General features: G+C 46.5%; 1 protein-coding gene across 11 annotated transcripts in view; it reads right to left on the bottom strand.

Annotated features, from left to right (window-relative positions):
* Window positions 1–13,442, bottom strand: part of EP400 (E1A binding protein p400) — a 98,485-nt gene extending 85,043 nt beyond the window's left edge. For 6 of the 11 annotated variants that reach the window (XM_072953484.1, XM_072953488.1, XM_072953492.1 and 3 more), the window contains exons 1-2: window positions 13,091–13,441; window positions 42–180 (exon numbers count right to left, since the gene is read on the bottom strand). The gene's annotated coding sequence lies outside the window, so the exon portion shown is untranslated. Of the gene's footprint in view, window positions 1–41; window positions 181–12,812; window positions 13,071–13,090 lie in introns of those variants that run through there. The other 5 variants (XM_072953489.1, XM_072953491.1, XM_072953490.1 and 2 more) reach the window with 3 other exon arrangements.
* Between the last annotated feature and the right edge of the window lie 4,451 nt (window positions 13,443–17,893).

Raw genomic sequence — 17,893 nt, 5'->3', positions numbered from 1 at the left:
AAAAACTACCTACTAAAACATATCAAAACGTGAATACTGACCTTCACCTGGCGAGGGGACAGAACGCCTGGGTGAGCCACACGGCGCCGAGCTACCGACACACCCACACCACGAGGACGTCAAGGAGCAGGGCCAGACGCGAGGACCGCAAACTGCAGGCCAGTGACATGACAAGACGTCCTGGAACAGGCAAAACCGCAGGGACATATCAGACAGGGCCTGATGGTCTGACGGTGGGGGGGGAGCTGAGAAGGCAGGAGGGGACCTGGGGGCATGGAACTGTTTTTACATTTGATTTGCGGCAACGCCTGGACGTGTTTGTCCAAATTCATAGAGCCATAAGCTGCACCTCAACTTTTTAAAAAGTGGTTCCTGACTTCAGTGAGCTTATAGTCAAGTTAGAAAAACAAACCAATCAGCAATAATGTAAAGAAACTGCTTATCTAAACCTGCATCCCACTCAAAATGCACCGGCTGGAAAGCAAAGCTATCACCAGTGACAACACGACTTTTTAATTGCTGACAGCGATGTCACCAGAAGCAGCTGGAGCGGACTGCTCAACTCAGGGCTCGAGGAGGGCACCACTGTGGGGAGGCCAAGGTCCTCGGGCTGCCAGCAGCAGGGGCCAGGCATCGGACCACTGCGTACGGCGCCCCCCAGTGCCACCGGCGAGGACAGCGCCAACCACAGACAGGACACAGGCTCACCATCAGTGCGGCTCCTGCTTTCTCAGGGCAACGCTGATACCACAAAGGGGCACACGGCGCCAGGAAAATGCCACTCTAAGAAACACCTACCTGGGCCCTTTCCTCAGTGTAGGGCAGGGGTCCCCAGGTCAGAACTCGAAAGAGTGAGGGGTGGAGGGCTCAGGAGCCAGGTCCTGACAGCAGCTGCTCCCAACCCACCCGCTGGGGCTGGAACTGCTCCAGCTGCCAGCCCCTCCTCAGGGAGCTCCCAGTCCAGACAGCAAGGGACTGGGCATCCTGGTCTGCCCCTTCAACTAGCTGAGCGCTCGGGCATGAGCCTTGCTCCCTCTCCAAACCTATCTCCCTCTCTGCCCCTACGTTTCCCCACAGACCCAACCCCCTGGCCCTCACCCACTAGGGCAGTCCTGCTAGGTCAGCAGCACCCGGGATGGACGGCGAGTGCGGCAAATGGAACAAGGAAGAGGATGGAACAATGGCTGCGACACTCAAGTGTGAATTCAGGGCACAGGGACAGACAGAACGTGATGGGAGTGGAGGGAGGATAGAGGCCAAAAATTGTGTCTGGCAGTATGTTCAACTGGGAACTCCAGAAAGCAATTTGGCAGTAGGTACAAGAGTCTTACAGCACATTCACATCTTCTGGCCCAGGACCCGACTTCCAGATCAGCCTAAGAAGAAGTCAGAGCTGTGTTCAATAGACAAGGATGTGCACTGAAATATTATCTACAGCAAAAAGGCAACATGCCTGACAACAAATAATCGATAAATTTTGATACATCTATGCAAAAAAGTGTCAATACTGAATATGTGACACTTCGATTTTTTTCCTGCTACCTTTCTATGCTTTCCAAAGTTGTCCTTAACTGGCATTTGTCACAGTCATTAGTGCTGTTCACCAAATATCCCAATTCTCCTGCCAGTTACAACACACGTGTTCATTTCCCTGCCCTGGGCTGGGTGGTTACGAGACGTGATTTGGCAAAGACGGGGCATGCTATTTGCCACGCTGACTCTGCAGCTCTGGGAGGACACGAAGCACAGAGATGAGGTCCCGAAGGAGCACGAAGGGTGAGCTAACTGCAGGGACTCGTGGTGGGCACTCTGCCCTCACGCGGGAAGCCCTGGCATCTGGACCATACCTGTTAACTGTGAGACTCGGGCTCATCTTGGCTGGTCCAGCACATAAAGAACAATAAACGAAGAGAGACTCGTGGATACAGAATACTGGGAGGGAGGGGCGGGAGGCGGGTGAAATGGGTGAAGGGGACTGGAAGGTGCAGACCTCCAGTCACGCGGTCAGTCAGTCACGGGAAGTAATACACAGCATAAGGAACATGGTCAACAGTATTGTAATAACTCTGCACGGGGACAGAAAGATACTGGACTTATCACATAACATGTGCACGGGTCAAGTCACCAGCACACCTGAAACTAACGTAACATTGCACATCACCTATATTTCAACCAGGAAAAAAAAGAAAACGCCGTGTAATAGAAGACACTCCACACGCTCCACTCCAGCCCATCACACAAACCCCGGCAATTCTCTGCCTTAAGAAACAAGACTACGCTAACACACCTGTCCCTACGTTCCCGCCGCCTCCGGCAGCGGTTCACCCAGGGGGCCTCTCAGGGTTCTGCGGCATCCACAAATCTGTGCCTCATCAAGATCTGCAGACCAAAGAGAAAAATGCCTCCCACCGACAGGTGTTTTTTCAAGACTAAGGCTTTCTGACTGCTGCTGAGATTTTTTAAAATAAAAAGCCATTTTAAAAGAACTTGAAGAAGAGCCAAACGAAAAGAACTTTATACCAATGTCATTAATAGGAACATGTAGCATTGTCCATTTCCCCCAAATTTATGTAATGATTTAACATAATTCCCTGAAAAATCCCATTACTATTTTGGTAAAAATGTATATGGAAATAAAAGTGAACTTCAACAGCCAACACACACACCAAGAAAAAAGTCATTTGAAAGCATTACTAAATTCTTAACAGCGTTCTGTGATGCTAGAGAATTAAAATTCAAACTTTCTTAGCTCAATCCATTTAGAAAAATAACGGTCAGCTCTACCCCCCTGAGCTCTGCCCACCCCAACACCTCACACCATTCTCAAAAATTATTCGGAGGGGAGGGGAATCAAACCATAAAAATATTTTTAAAACATACGAGAATATTTTTATAACCCAGCACTGAAGAAGAGTTTCCTAAACATGGCATAAAACCTAGAAACAATATTTATTTTTAAAATACAATAATAATTGAAAATTTTACTAAAGAGAAACATTGCAATAAGAAACTGAGATAAAAAATGTTTGAAGCATATATGACAAAAGGCTTATCCATTCTTAAGAATTCTCACAAATCAAAGAGAGCCAAACAACCCAATCCACCAAAACACTGAGCGTATCTCTTCAAGGTAGCTCACGAGTAACTAACTAAACGTTTGATTCAATTCACTCACTCCTAGCCTATGTTAACGAAATGGGGTTTCCTACTGCAAAAATCAGTAAAACAAAGCAAAACTCCAAGACTTGAAGCTGAATTTTTCAAGCACATTCACTTATAAATCCATCACTCGTAATAAAAGAAATGCAAATAAAAACTAAGTGAACTATGACTTCTCATCTATCAGCCACACAAAATCCAAAAGCCAGACAGCTGTTAGTGAGGCTGTAGGGAGCCAGGCCACTTAGCTCTGCTGCAGGGTATAAGCTGTCCAGCCCTACAAACGGCACCATTTAACAAACCACACAGGCTCTTACCCTTGTTCCCAGCAGCCCCACGACAAAGTCACCATGAATATCCAACTCCAAAATGAAAACACACAGCACAGAGTTATTCCCTGTGGCGTTACTCGTAAATGCAAAGTACCGGAAATCAGAGACAAGCCCATAGTATTTCAGAGACTGGCTGACTGTGCTACGGTACATTCACTTCAATGGAGTGCTGCATAGCTGTATGAAAAAAGAGGGAGACCTCATGAAACGGTGTGAAGCAATTTCCAGAACATATACTGTTAAGTCAAAAAGCAAAGCACAGAAGACTACATACTGGGCAATAAGTTCGTGTAAGAAAGGGGGAAGAGAGACAGACAGGTGGACTGATGCATGGATAGAGGTATCTTCCCTGCATTCTTTTTCCAAAAGCAAAGCAGTATGTCCCAACAAACAAAAGTCCTGGACAGCTTCACTGGTGAATTCTACCAAACATTCAAAGAAGATTTAATGCATATCCTTCCCAAACTCTTCCCAAAAAATGAAGAGGAGGCAACACTCTCAAATTCATTTCACAAGGCCAGCATTACTGATATCAAAACCAGACAAAGACACCACAAAAAAAGAAAATTATAGGTTAATATCCCAGATAAACATAGATGCAAAAATCCTCAGCAAAATACTAGCAAACTGAACTCAACAGCACATTAAAAGGATTATAAACCATGATCAACTGGGATTTATTCCAGGGATGCAAGAAAGGTTCAACATCCACAAATCAATCAACGTGATAAACCACATTAACAAAACGAAGAAAAATCATATAGTCATCTCAATAGATGCAGGGAAAACATTTGACAAAATTCAACATCCATTTAGAATAAGAACTCAAAAAACAAAGTGGGTACAGAGGAACATACCTCAACATACTAAAGGCCACATATGACAAGCTAACATCACACTCAACAGTGAAAAGCTGAAAGCATTTCCCCTAAGATCAGGAACAACATAAGGTACACACCCACTCCTGCCACTTCAACATACTATTGGAAGCCCTAGCCAGAGCAATTAGACAGGAAAAAGGAATAAAAGGCATCTAGGTGGGGAGGGTATAGCTCAGTAGTGAAGTGCATGCTTAGCATGCACAGGGTCCTGGGTTCAATTCTCAGTATCTCCATTAAAAAATAATAATAATAAATAAATAAATATATAAACGAGCCTAATTACCTCCTCCCCCACCAAAAAAATTTAATTTAAAAAATTAATAAAAGGCATTCAAATTGGAAAGAAGTAAAACTGTCATTATTTTCAGACAACACATTATATACAGAAAACCCTCAACACTCCACCAAAAAAAACTATTAGAGTTAATAAATGAATTCAATAAAGTTGCAAGATACAAAATCAAATCAAAATACAAAACACAAAATCAAAATGCAAAGTCTGTTGCATTTTCACATACGAAGAACTATCAGAGAAATTAAGAAAACAATCCCATTTACAACTGCATCAAACAGAATAAAATACTCTGGAATTTCCTGGCCAAGGAGGTCAAAGACCTGTACACTGAGAACTGTAAGACACAACACTGATGAAAGAAACAGACAACTACACAAATAAATGGAAAGACAGTCTGCACGCATAGATTAATATGAAATTAATATTGCTAAAATGTCCATACTACCTAAAGTACCCTACAGATTCAATGCAATCCTTATCAAAATCCCAATGACATTTTTCACAAAAATAGAACAATTAAAACATCTGTATGGAACCATAATGTATCATGAACAGACACAGTGACCTTGAGCAGGAACAACACTAGACGCATCAAGCTCCCTGACTGCAAACTATGTTACAAAGCGTCAGCAATCACAACAGTCTGTTACTGGTACAAACACAAACCTATAGGTCAGTGGAGCAGAACAGAGAACCACGGAGTAAAGCCACGCACAGCCAGCCAATTAATGTGCGCCAAAGGAGGCATGAACTACGGGGGAAAAGACAGCCTCTTCAATAAATGGTGCTGGGAAAACCAGACAGCCATATGCAAAGACCACTGTTTTACACCATACACAAAAATTAACTCAAAACCACTAGAAGAAAACACAGGCAATTAAGCTTCTTGGCATCACTCTTCGAGATTTTTTTCTTTTCTTTTTTTTTTTGACCTGACTCCAAAGGCAACGGCAACAAAAGCAAAAACAAACAAATGGGAGACGCCGAACTTAGAAGCCCTGCACAGCGAAGAAGACCATCATCAAAATAAACAGCCAGCCTACGGAACGGGGGAAGACATCTGCAAATCACATATTTGATAAGGGGTTAATATCTAAAATACATAAAGATCTCACGCAGCTCAATATCAAAAAGAATCCAATTTACAAACTGACAGGATCTGAAGAGACATTTTTCCAAAGAAGGCACAGGTGGCCAATAGACACTAGAAAAGACACTCAGCATCACTAATCATCAGAGAAATACAAATCAAAACCACAATGAGATACCACTTCACACCTGTCAGAATGGTTATTATGAGAAAGACAACAAATAACAAGCGAGGATGTGGGGAAAGGGAACCCTCACACACTTTTGGTGGTGCCGCCACTATGGAAAACAGTATGGAGGCTCCTCAAAAAAATTAAAAATAGAATTGCCATATGACCAAGCAATTACACTTTATCTAAAAAGAAGAAAACAAAATCACTAATTTGAAAAGATATACACACCCCTATGTTCATACACAGCATTATTTACAATAGTTAAGATACGGAAGCAACCTAAGTGCCCATCATGAATGAATAAATGAATAAAGATATGATGTATTTTAAATGGAGTATCACTCAGACATATAAAAGAGTGAAGAAGAAAAAAAAAAGCAACAAGTTCCATGCTGTATAGTGCAGGGAACTATATTCAATATCTTTCAGTAAGTTATGGTGAAAAAAAAATGAGTACGAACATTTGCATGTTCATATATGACTGAGGCATTGTGCTATACACCAGAAATTGACACAATATTATAAACTGACTATATATATATATATACACACACACACACACACACACAGAAAAAAAGAATGGAATCCTGCCATTTGCAACAACACTGGATGGACCTTGAAAGTATTATGCTAAGTTAAATAAATCAGACAAGAAATAAATACCATATGATCTCACTCATATATGAAATCTAAACAAAACAAAACAAAATTCACAGATACAGAGAACAAACTCGTGGCTGCCAGAGGGGACGAGGACTGGGCAGCTGGCTACATGGGTTAAGGGATCAAAAGGTACAGACTTCCAGTTAGAAAATGAGTAAGTCATGGGGGTGTGGAGCATGGTGACTGCAGTCCATACTACTGTACTGCAGATTTGAAAGTTGCTGAGAGTAAATCTTGAAAGTTCTCATAACAAGGAAAAAAATCTGTAACTCTGCATGGTGATAGACTGTAACCAGACTTGCTGTGGTGACCATCCTGCACTGTATACAAATGTGAAATCGTTATTTTGTACACCTGAAACTAACATAATGTATGGCAATTACACGTCAATAAGAACAGCAAGCAGATACATACATATTTGTACATACTTTTTTTCTTAACAAATATATTTCTTAGTTATGTCCACCAAAAGAGTCTGGAAGCAATAACACCCCGTAAATATCTGCTTACTTTTGCAAAAAAGAAACCCAGGAAGAATACACCAGAAATGCATGGGGGGGGGTGACCCACAGGGGGCGGGTGCAAGCAGACTGCTAGACAGTGAAAGGCGCTTCTGAGTACACCATCTCGTATCAGTGTGACTTTAAGAATCATGTTAAAGGGTTACATTTTCAAAAAGCAAAACTAAATCAGTAAGGATAAAGAACTCCCTAAAACTGAATATAAACAGAAACAAATCTGACTCTGGAAAGGACAACATAATCACAGAGAAGGAAGGACACAGATCAGCCCCATGGTGCTGGATAAGAACTAGGAGTCATATCGATTCATGAGTTTTTCCTTGTAACACATTTCCTAATTCTGCTTCCTGAAATGGCCCGAAAGCAGCTATGTCCTAGCAGAGCGAAGGGAAACCCAGGGTCAGAGAACTCTACGGAACACGCAGCAGCACACACAGCCTCGGCTGGGGCTGTGACGGAGACTAGGGACAGAGGAGCTAGGAAATTTCAGGACAGTGGTCTTGGCTGTTTTATCTCTGTCTTCGGAAAAATTAAGTCAAGCCCTCGTTTAACATTACCTGCGTTTCAAACTAAAGTTACTGAGTGGACTAACAACAAATCAAAGAAGTAAGACTATGTAGAGCTTCTCCTTTCAAACTGGACTCTCCCCAAACAGATGTACACACAGTGAGACTCCTGAAAACCAGCACGGTTGAGACTGACAGGTCTGGTAAAGGGCACAGGAGGGTTGAGGGCGATGCTCAGGGCACCGCCAGTGGCGTCCCCAGCAGTCCGCACAGAGCGGGCCTCTGCGTGGCTAAAATGTGCTCAGTGATGGCCAGGTGCAGTCTGAGGACCAGGAGATCCAGACACCACCACTGTTTCAGGTCTGTGAGAAAGCAGCTCCAGGAGAGCCAAGGCGGGGCGGAGACCACTCCACCAGCAGAGCAGCGGCAGCCAGGCCATGAGAACCTTCATCCCTAAACACCCCGTGTCTAGCCACATGAAACCTCCCTCTTCTCCCGAAAAAGCACGGCCATCCTCCAGGACGTCCCTCCGCAGAGAATGCTCTCTGTTAACTTATACTCAAGTCGCTTCGTAAGTGGTCTTTGGGGGGAGGGTATATCTCAAGTGGTAGAGCACATGCCTAGCGTGCCTGGGATCCTGGGTTCAATCCCCAATATCTCCACCGAAAAATCGAATAAATAAATAAAACTAATTACCTCCTCCCTGCAAAAATAAATAAAAATAAATAAATAAGCGGTCTTTGTGTTGTTCCAAGTACTGTGACAGACCCTAAGAAACAGACCAACCACCTCTGCCAAAGGGAGTTAAAAAAAAAAAGCTTAAATACATTAAAAACTATGCTTTCACTTACCTTGAAATGCTACTCAAAATTTTTAAAAGATGGATGGACGGATGAAGCAGGTACAGCAGAAGGCTAGGGGGTGGGTATACAGGTGTTTACTATAAAGTTATTTCAATCTTCATGTATCGTTGAAATTTTTCACAGTAGAATGTAACCATCTTAGTAAGATGGCAACACCAGATGTCACTTAACAAATAAAGGACTGCACTAAAGATCCTATTTCCTAACAAAAGGTTCATTCCTCTCCCACCTCAGACCAGATTATGAAGGCTCTGTACTAGCTCCTACTCACTAGTTCCTAAAATGCCTAATTTCCAAATGACATAAAACAGCCTGAGTCTGAGCGCTGTGGTGGACGCGCGACACCGCGTGCTGTACAGAGCCGACCTGTCGGGGTCCGCCGTGCAGAGACAGGGAAGCCCAGACGCAAGCTCCCCAGGAGGCCTTGCGGTTTAACAGGCTCTGGTGCCACGAGATGAACATCACGGCAGTGGTGGGGGGGGGGTCCTTAGCCTGAGAGACCAAGGCCCCGTACTACAGCAGGTGGGGTCCGCCTCAGCGCGAGAAGAGCACCCAACACAAACCGAAGAGATGCTTTCTCAAACACCAGGCAGCAAAGTTACAAACGCCAATTCATCATTCTGCTGCTGCTGCTCAGCTATCTTCCCCATCGTCCCCTAAGAAGTCCACTTAGGCCTTTCTCTCCTAGCCAGCCCCCCGTGAAATCTTACTACCACAGCAGGACAGTTCACCCGTGATGCCCTATGACCCTGTGGGAGGCCACAAACCACCGTCGTGTCTGATACTTCACCCTCCTCCCAAGAGCCAGTTCTGACCCCTCATGGGAAATACCATTCTCACAGAGAATGCAGGCTCTAATGTGTAGAAAGAGACCTGGAAAAACGGCTACTGAACCAGGCAGCTGGGGGAAGCAAAGAACGAGGAGAAAGGGCAAAGAGGACCCCACTGTCCTCTGGGCACTTCTGCGCTGTTTGACGGTCGTGCAATTACTTGTATTAAAACTGGTGACGATCCAAATGCCCTTCAACGGGTGAATGTTAACCTGTGCTCTGTCCACACTGTGGACTACCACTCCACAAAGAAAGACAAACCCCTGGTACACGGAGCACCCCGGACGAATGTCAAATGCATTATGCTCAGTGGAAGAAGCCAGACCCAAACGGCTCCAACCCTGTGCCTTTCACTGACACACACTGAGGGCAAGGCTGCCAAGGGCTGCGGGAGGAGCTGGCTGCAGGCTGGCAGCGCAAGGGAATAGCTGGGAGGGAGGAACTATTCTGCACCCTGACCATCGGGGAAATCACACATCTGTCAAAGTTCTCCAAATTCTACACCAAAAAAAAAAGTGAAAACTACATAAAAGGTAAAATAGTAAAGTGAGGATACTTAAAGACCTTCCCTTCCACTCAGAACATAAATGATTTTTTGAATTAATTTCTACAATAATGCATTAAAACAAGACAAAAAAATTCCGCTGATTAGAAATAAAGCAGAAACCACAGAGGGGGCGAGGCTGAGATGACAGGCCCAAGGGATGCTCTGCTCTACGGGCAGTGAGCACTGCAGCCCCTCCTGGCGGCTAAGGAGCAGAGCCAGGCTCCAGAGGAAGACGCCCCTCACCTGGAAAAAGAGGCTGAACTGGCCGCAGGTTGCAGCCACAGTCAGCTGCTTGCCTTTGCAGAGGGAGAAAGCAGACCCGCCAAGCGCTCACTGCCACTGCGCTGGGAATGGGGAACCCCAGGGGAATCTGCAGACCTCTCTGGATGGGGGGGTGGGGTTGGCAGAGATAGCATCAATATGAGAATTCACTGCCAGGAAACAGAAGATGGACAGACCCTGTGAATGGCCCACGTGAAGAGACACCACGCTGCCCCTGCAGGATGTCCAACTTCGCAGGGGGCCCTTTGAATGCAGTCTGGTAGCTGAATCCCTCCTTGAATGGCCTCAAGTGCTCATCCCCAGCTTGACTCCCTTCTCCTCATTTCTACCTACGAAACCCAAAGTCCACAACAAACTTCACCTCGTGTGTAAGCCTGGAAAAGGCAACCTCCCTCCTCTAACTCACCGCATGTGAAGTCTGCTCCTCAGCATCCCCTGTAGTTTTAACTACCCCTGTATGCATAGGTCCCTACCAAATCCACCTGCTTTAGGAAAGAACCCGTTCATTGATTTACTTACTCAACAGTATTTATGAGGCACTGACTCCATCAGACACTATTGGAATGGCTGTGTGCACAAGTGTGAACAAAGCACAGTTCCTGCCCCAAGATGGGCAGTAGGCAATGAACAAAGCAGTAAGTGCCAGACCGTGAGCACGACGGCGAAGCTCAGGGTAAGGGATGGAGCCTGTGGGAGAGCGGGTGAGGTGCTGGGTTAAACAGAAGACTCTCTGAACTGGGAACTTCTACAAAGCAGTAAGTGCTGGAGCCAGGGAGCAGGGGTGTCGGGACACGAGGTCACAGGGGCAGCAGGGACCTGGGTACAAGGGGCTTCATCAACTGCCTTAAGGACTGGCTTATTTTCTGAGGGAGATGAGAAACCACGGAGGGCACCACCCGGATCTGTGCTGAGAGTCACCTGCAGAGCCACTCAAGTGAGCAGAAAGCAGGTCACTGGAATAACCCAGGCGAGATGGCATGGGGGGCTTGAACAACAACTGTAGGCAAGAGGACAGGAGAAGCAGTCAGCACTCAGATAGATTTTTAAAGTGCTGACCAATCTAATGCAGGACGTGGAAGAAACAGAGATCACACAAGGAGTTCTGACCTGAGCAACAGGAGTAATGGAGCTGCCTCCGACTGAGACGCCAACAGTGTAGAAGCAGGTTTCAACCAAGTAAAAGTGACTGTTTGGAAAGGGAAGATCCAGCCAGGAAATACACATTCAAGACATTCCTCCGACAGTCATGACCCAGGATGAGATCGCCCAGGTGTGCAGACCAATGAGGAGGGGGATCACCCCAAGGCATTTTAGTATTTATACATCAGGGAGATGAGAAGAAACCAGCAAGGACACGGGGGTAGAAGCCAGCAAAGCAACAGGAGAACCGACAGAACTGTGTCTCACTGCCACGGAGAGACAGTGACTCAAGGAAGCCATGGGCAGCCCGGTCAAAGGCTGCTAACAGGGGGACGTGGCAATATGGCGGCACCTAACCCCAAGAGAAGCTGTTTCAGAGTACAGGTGGGACCAAAAGCTCAGCTGAGGCTGATTCAAGAGCAACGAGGAGAGGAAATGGTGACAGGGAGCACGCCACTCTTCCTAACTCCTAACTCGGGTATAAAAGGAAGCTGAGACCTGGAAAAGGTAGAAGTAGCTGGAGGGGCTGGCTGTTGATGAGGAAGAATATTCTGGAGAGAAGATAAGCTGGAAGCCATGGCATGGAAAAGGCAAGAAATAATGGTTCACACATACTACAGCACTAACAGCAATCACTGTGGAGGACGGAATGGCACCTGATCACGCTACCTACGTGTTTTTAAAAGCATATAAAAGTTACATTTCACAATCCCAATTATCAAAAAAAGAATTACATGGAAAGAACAAAGGGCCACAAAGAAACTGCTAATTGTGCTTATCTTGGGGTGGAACAAGTTAGAGTTTTTAAATACATTTTTTACATTTTTCTCCCAACCATTCAGGAGCATATTTGTATTTCATTGACTCCCCTAAAAAAAGTTACCAAAACCATTTTATTGTACCTGTCACGTAATAAAATAGTAACAGAACGGGGAGAGTATATAGCTCAGTGGTACAGAGCGTGTTTAGCGTGCATGAGGTCCTGGGTTCAATCCCCAGTCCCTCCATTATAAACAAACAAGCAAACAACCCTAATCACCTCCCCCTCCAAAAAAAGGGTAAAATGACAATAATAATAATTTTTTTAGAAAACAAAGAAGTTTAAAAATGTATCAACAGCAGATACAAAGCAATGAAGAGAATAAAACTCGCAACCCCCAGGATAAGCACTACTAGCATCTCGCTGTCGTTCTTCTGACCGACGAGGCGGCGTCTCAGCAGGGACGAGGGCTGCAGCTCTACGGGAACGCGTCCCGGGCGGAGGGAAGGGCAGCGCCAAGGCCGGGCGGAGCGGGCTGAGCCGTCCGGGGCTGCAAGCGGGCTGCGAGGGAGCTGGAGACCGGAACCTCGCGACGCCCGGGCCGCGCCCCAGCGTGCTCCGCGGGCGAGGCGGGCGAGTCACCTTCCCTCCGCACCCTCTCCCACAGCTGCGAGCGGCCACCTCGCGCCGAGAAGCAACGCGGCGGGGCTCCCCCTCCGCGGAAGCCGGGAGGCCGGTCACAAGGAAGCCCCGGGCCCACAGCCGACTCACCGCGCGCAGGGGCGGCGACGCGAGGCGCCCGCGGCCCAGCGCCTGCTCAGCGGGAGGAGCCGGCGCCCGCAGCGCCGCCCGCCGCCGGCCCGCGTCGCGGGCCCCCGTCACGACGCGCCGGGCGCCGGGCCCCGCGCCGGGCCAGTCTCGCCCACAGCCGGAGCCTCGCGGGGCCTCCCTCCGGCGCTCCGCGCCGCGCCCCGGGGCTCCAGGGAGGGCCCAGGCCGGGGCGCGGGCCCCGCGACCCCGCCCCGCGTCCCCGCCGCGCCCACACCTACCGGGGCCTGGGCCGCGCTCCTCCGCGTCGGGCTGGGCTGCGTCCGGGTGCAGGCGGCGCCGTTCCGCTCGACACATCCGGGGCCCGGGCGGAGGAAGCGGCGGCGCGCCGCTACGGCGAGCCGGAAGGGACGCGCGCCCGGCGCCCGCAGACGTCGGCGGGGCGGGAGGCGTCGAGACGGCCCGGAGGGCTAGAGAGGCGGGGCGAGGGCGCGGGCCGACGGGCCGGCGGCGGACCCGCGCCGGGTTTGCGGAGAGCGGAGTATGCGCCGGACCGGGGCACCTGTTGAGATGCCCCGCGGGAGCGCCGTCGAGCGCCGGCTGTGAGCCCGGGGAGGGGGCCTCAGGACCCCGGCGCTGGGATGCCTGCGGACGCCCTGGCGGGGAGGCGGGCCGGCCGAGCAGGGGTCTGCGGGGGGGGGGGCGGGGAGGCTCCCTGCTGGGGCCGAGAGGGGAGCTAGCGGCGCAGAAAGGGGGCGGTGGGCGGAGGACCGCATCCCTCAGATCAGCCGGGCTTTCCAGCAGATGGTGCTGGAAACCGGCCTCCACCTGTGAACACCGGGGTTGGACCCCAACCTCGCACTACATGCAAAGGTGAGCTCAAAATGGACCCAAGCCCTAAGTGTGAGCGCAGAAATGACCAGACTCTCAGAGGAAAACGCATATGACACCAAAAGCACAAGTAACAAAGGAAAAATCAGATACGTTGGATATCACCAAAATTAAAAACTTCTGTGCTTCAAATGACACCATTAAGAAAAGGCAACCCACAGAATGAGAGAAAATATTTACAAATCATATCATATAAAGAACTTACAATTCAAGAGTTAAAAGACAATTTGTATGTGTATGCACGACTGGGACATTGTGCTGTACAGCAGAAATTGACACATTGTAACTATGATTCAATGAAAAATAAAATATAGTAAAAATTGTAAAAAAGTGTTAAAAGACAACTAATTTTTAAATGGGCAAAGGACTTGAATACATGCCTCAACAGAAGATGTACAAACACATGAAAAGATGTTCAACATAATTAGGGATCAGGGAAATAAAACCCAAAAACCACTAGGATGGCTTGAATCAAAAAGTCAGATAGTAAGTGTTGACAAGGATGTGGCGAAATCTGAACCCTCAGACACTGCTGGTAGGAATTTTAAATGACGCAGCCACTTTGAAAAATGGTTTGGCAGTTCTCCAAAGAAAAGCTAAGACTTAACATGACCCAGGAATTCCACTCCTAAGCAAATACCCAAGAGAATTTAAAACACATATCCACACAAAAATGCGTGTGAAGATATTCTTAGAAGCATTATTCATAATTCCCAAGAAATGGAAACAACCCAAATATCCATCAACTGATGGCTTACATCTAATGGAATATTACTTAGCCAAAAAAGGGAGGATGAAATATTGGCACAGGCTACAACATAGAAGAACTTCAAAAACATTACCCTAAGTCGAGAGAAGCCAGATATCATATGGCCACATATCATATGATTCCATTTATATAAAATGTACAGAACATGCAAATCCACTGAGATGGGAAGTTGATGAGTGGTTTCCAGGGGTCACAGGTCGGGTGACTGCAGCTGGATGTGGGATTTCCCTTTGAGGTTTGTGAAACTGTGAAATTAAGTAGGGCTGATGGTTGCACAACTTCTTGAATTTACTGAACACCACTGAACTGTGCACTTTGAAAGGATAAGTTTTGTGGTGTGTGTGTCATATCTCAAAAATCCATTAAAAAAAAGAAATGAGGGATGAGTCATAGCTCAGTGGTAGAGGGCATGCTTAGCATGTGTGAGGTCCTGGGTTGAATCCCCAGTACCACCATTAAAATTTTTTTTAAAAACTAACTTGCATGAAATTTTTTAAAATTAAAAAATAAATAAATACAGGATAAAGTCATCAATTCCTCGGCAAAATGCAGACACAAACACCCTCTCTGATACTAAACACACTGAACATTTTAAAAAGAAAAAAACATGGCTATAAAAGAGAGACGAGACAGGGGCAGCTGGAAGGGGATAAGATTAGGTGGATAAAAGAGGGGAGTGATTTCACGTTTCTAAGTGCTGAAAATGCGGCTCTTTTTAAAAAAAATATTTTATTGAAGTATAGTTGATTTAAAATTTTCAAGTGTACAGCAAAGTGATTCAGTTACACATATATATGTATGTGTGTATTCCTTTTCAGATTCTTTTCCATTATGGGTTAGTTAAGATACTGAATATAGTTCCCTGTGCTGTACAGTTGGTCCCTGTTGTTTAACTGTTTTATATACAGTGTGGTTTGTATCTGCTGATCCCAAACTCCTAATTTATCCCTCCCCACCCCCTTTCCCCTTTGGTAACCATAAGTTTGTTTTCTATGTCTGTGAGTCTGTTTCTGTTTTGTAAATAAGTTCATTTGTGTCATTTTTTTAGATTCCACATATACATGATATCATATGATATTGGTCCTTCTCTGTTTGACTTACTTCACTTAGTATGATAATCTCTAGGTCCATCCATGTTGCTGCAAATGGCATTATTTCATTCTTTTTTATGGCTGAGTAGTATTCCATTGTGTATATACACCACATCTTCTTTATCCAGTCATCTACTGATGGACACATAGGTAGCTTCCATGTCTTGACTATAGTAAGCAGTGCTGCTATGAACACTGAGGTGCATGTATCTTTTCAAAGTAGAGTTTTCATCTTTTTCTGATATATACCTGGGAGTGGGATTGCTTGATCATATGTTAAGTCAATTTTTAGTTTTTTAAGGAACCTCCATACTGTTCTCCACAGTGGCAACACCAAACTACAGTCCCACCAGCAGTGTCGTTGGGGGGTGTCTATCAACCTTCATTCCATCCAAGTAGGCTTGATAAGTTGGAAAGTTAAAAACGATGTCTACCAGCCTCCTTGGAGGTCAGAGCCCCAGCTGAGACCTAGGCCCTCCCACTTGCTCATCTGCGCAAGGCTCAGGGTGCAAGGCAGGTGGCTTCCTCCCTCCTGCTGCTCCTGTCTGCACCTGCTGTCCACAAGCAGGGTTGACAGATTTGAGTCTCTCCTGTCAGAGAGGTCCAGAGTTCGGTGGCTTCTTGACCTGAAGTCCTCACCCTGGGCCAGGGCTCCGGGCTGCGTGTCATGCAGCTCCAGGTGTGGGGCCGTTAGAGGGGTCCTCCCATCCCTCTTGGCTCCAGAGGCAGCATCAGAAACAGGAGGTGCCTTGATGGGTCAGTTCTGTATTGTTCTGAGAGTCATCCAGGAGACCCAGTCCAAACCAGGTCCTTCAGCACCTCCAACAATTCATAAGCCCCAAATTTCCCATAGAAAATGTCTGCCCAACTGAATATGCAGACTGTTTCCAGATTGTGACATCTTCCCTCTTGGATCCTCTCTAAGTTCAGTTTCAATACACACAGATCAGAACTGCTCATGTGGAAAGGGTGGGGGTGGAGGGATAAATTAGGAGTTCCAGATTTGCAGATACACACTACTATATACAAAATAGATAAACAGCAAGGCCCTGCTGTAGAGCACAGGGAACTCTTCACTACCTTCTATTAGCCTATAATGAAAAATACGAAAAGGAATATATACAAATAAATGTATAACTAAATCACTATACTGTACACCAGAAATTAACACAAATTGTAAACCAACTATACTTTAATTAAAAATTAATAAATAAATAGAACAAAAAAATAATAAAAACAAAAGAAAACCAAAAACAACTGCTTAAATGTAACCTTTAAAAATTGTGAATCAGCTGTTACAGCATGCATGAGGTCCTGGATTCAATCCCCAGTACCTCCATTAAAAAAAAAAAAACCTGCTTAAATGATTTTCCCACCATTCTCCCAGACAGCTGATTCCTCGCACGTCTCACACTTGGCCAGCATGGGGATCTGCCGGGCCACTGGGAAGGCGGGAACAGCTGAGCCCTTCGCTCGGCCAGGAGGAGTGGGGTGGAAAAGTGAGGAGCAGCTCAGGCTCCGCCTGGGCTCCCGCATCTGGAGCTACAGTGCTTTTCTGCTTAAAGCAGAGTCGGTATCAGTTGCTGACAGCTGCGACCCGGACTCTAACTTTTTCCTGAGTGGGCTTCCATACTCAGGGAGGAGGAAAGGAGCCCAATTAGAGTCCATCCCTGAGAAAAGGTTTGCTCCCCGGCGTTGTGGAGAGTTGGGGGGCAGGCACTGTCATGTGATACTGTCAGGGATGCAGTCTTCAACCCCCTCTACAGAGGGCATTAGAAACCCATCTCACCGCCATATCTGCATCCAGGAACACTCACACGTGTGGACAGGGATGTACCGGGATGCTCATCGCATGTAAAATCACAAACGACAAATGTTCACCAGCAAACTGAGTAGCACGGACCATGTACACGGTGGGCCACCGGCAAGAAGGACGCAGACTTCTGTGATTGCAAAGACATGCTAAATTGAGAAAAGTCATCATCTGTGTGAAGACAAGGGTCAAACATGCTCATATATGCACAGAGCTCCTTGGAAAAGGCCACAAGAAAAAAGTAAGAGTAGGGGTGTACGAAGTTTGTTGCAGTCATTATGGAAAACAGTATGGAGATTCCCTCAAAAGCTGAAAATAGACTTACCATATGACCCAGCAATCCCACTCCTGGGCATATATCTGGAGGGAAGTCTAATTCAAAAAGATACATTCACCCCAATGTTCACAGCAGCACTATTTACAATAGCCAAGACATAGAAACAACCTAAATGTCCATTGACAGATGACTGGATAAAGAAGGTGTGGTATATTTATTATATATTATAATATATATATATAA

The sequence above is a fragment of the Vicugna pacos genome, chromosome 32 (genome assembly GCF_048564905.1).
Source record: "Vicugna pacos chromosome 32, VicPac4, whole genome shotgun sequence".
Classification (NCBI taxonomy): Eukaryota; Metazoa; Chordata; class Mammalia; order Artiodactyla; family Camelidae; genus Vicugna; species Vicugna pacos.
Note: the sequence above shows the minus strand (reverse complement) of the source record. Positions and strands in the feature narration are given on the sequence as shown.